Source organism: Nicotiana attenuata, chromosome 2 (genome assembly GCF_001879085.1).
Source record: "Nicotiana attenuata strain UT chromosome 2, NIATTr2, whole genome shotgun sequence".
Classification (NCBI taxonomy): domain Eukaryota; kingdom Viridiplantae; phylum Streptophyta; class Magnoliopsida; order Solanales; family Solanaceae; genus Nicotiana; species Nicotiana attenuata.
This window is the reverse complement of record NC_031990.1, coordinates 69,761,605-69,763,744: the sequence shown is the minus strand read 5'-3', so window position 1 is coordinate 69,763,744 and position 2,140 is coordinate 69,761,605.

Genomic DNA, 2,140 nt, shown 5'->3' with positions numbered 1-2,140 from the left:
ACTTTTACTCGTTTTAAAAAGAGATATCACCACATGGATGTTGATGAATCTGTGGTAGTACAAATTAATTGAGAGCTCTGGAAGAGCCAATTATTACTATTTTGGAGAAACACAATTAATTACCAATAAGGTATTGTGTTGTAGTAAGTCTCAAAGAAACTTATTCAGTTTCCAAAGTATACGCGAAAGCGGTTGATTATATTGAGACTATAAATAAAGGAAAGATTTAATATCTTCTATTACTACAACTTGTAGCGGGGTAATATGTATGTGAAAAGCTACCCGCTTTATTCTCCAATTTGTACTACATAAACAAAAGAATACCACAATGAAGTGGATATTTATTGATATAAAAACCCATATCATAATAAACTTGGAGTTTATTCATAATTGCACACATCATGGTGTAAACATGAAGTTTATCAATATTGATAATTTATCCAGTTGACATAATTGGTTTAGCCATGTTAATTCAAGTATGATGTGCAAAAATAAAAGAGAATTCACATGGGTAAATATTAAAGAACTAGAAAGTTCTTTACGAATTCTCTTACATTGCTTGTTCTCATTAATTAATAGACCAATTAAAATTGGGATTGAATCCCATGAATGCTGGAAATATCAAAGGTGAATATGGGCCCATTCATCCACCATGTATACCACATAAGATGCATCTATGAGATATTTACATGTGCAATTATTATTAACCCGCAACCTGGCCGGTGTGTGCGAGGTAACTTGCTCAATAATTTAATTTCGGGCATAATTTCCAGATTTCCTATTCAAGATAGTTTATCTTGATAAGCTGGTTTACATCACAGTTGGTTTAGCAAAATGATTTATTGAGTGCCTCCACTTAATAGCTAAACTACTGCTTATGAGAACTAAGTTATCTATATCAGTTTGATATGGGTTATATACGAAAGTATATTACATTCTCCCCCTCACAAGTGGTTCAGGGTCAGGAACCAAATAATTCCATCTTATTATTATTGATGTGCGGTGTATATTTTTTGATTAACACCATAACGCACAAAGATGAGTTCTTAAAGTTGAGGAAACAAGTTAGTTTTTCTAACATGAGGGGAAGACATGATAAACAGTTGAGAAAAAGTTACGTGGAATGAATTATCATTTGTACATCTAGATCCCCGAATAAAATAATATGAACTTGAAGTTCATAAAAGGATAATTCATTTGCAATATATTGCAAAGCATGCCAGACGCATTTGCTGGCCCAAAGAAAGTAACTATATCTCACTGCAAATGCTCCTATTAGAATAAGTCCTAAAAGGACAAAGTCTATGGTACGCTTAAAGCGTATAGACAAATCGGTTTCAAATAATTCTTGATAAAGAAAATGAGCAAATGATCAAAATAATCGTAATAAAGGAGGCAAGTGATCTAGAAGATCACATGACATAACACTTCATAAAATCTCATGAGAGATTCAGGTACCTGAATATATGAATGAAGAGATCTCTATGTTATGTCTTTATGAAAAATAAGCAGGTTGGAACCGATATAAAATGTTTGTCGACGACCTCTATAATAGCGATAAATATATATGAGCATCTTAAGTCTAGAGAAACAATTCAAGTAGAATTGGTTTCATATGAAAGACATGTCGTTTTGGACCTGCAGTTCAAACACTTGAAAGTATAAAGTCAATGGTATGTGCAATCAGTTTTCAATATCTTATATGTCTAGTATGACATGAAAACTTGATATGCATCTAAAGTCTATTATATGGCTTATATGACTTAACTTATTCGACAATCCATGAAGGATTTAAGTTGCTTGAAGCATATACAATTCTTGATCTTGAAGTACCACATCCTCAGTGCAATTTGTGCATATATGTATCTTGCTATAATTATAAGCATGATAATACGATAGCGAGAATCTCTATGGAGATATTGAGAGCCATTCCACGACATTATATGAAGACATTATATATCTATCAAGAATGATGATTTCAAGGGGCAATATATCCATTCAAGTTAATATGGCTGATTTGTTCATCAAATCTCTACCAAAGATCTTTTGAAGATGGTGCACAAAATTGGAATGCAAATGCTCAAGGATGTGAATTGATGCTCTCATCAGGGGGAGTTAATACGCGTTGTACTCTTTTTTC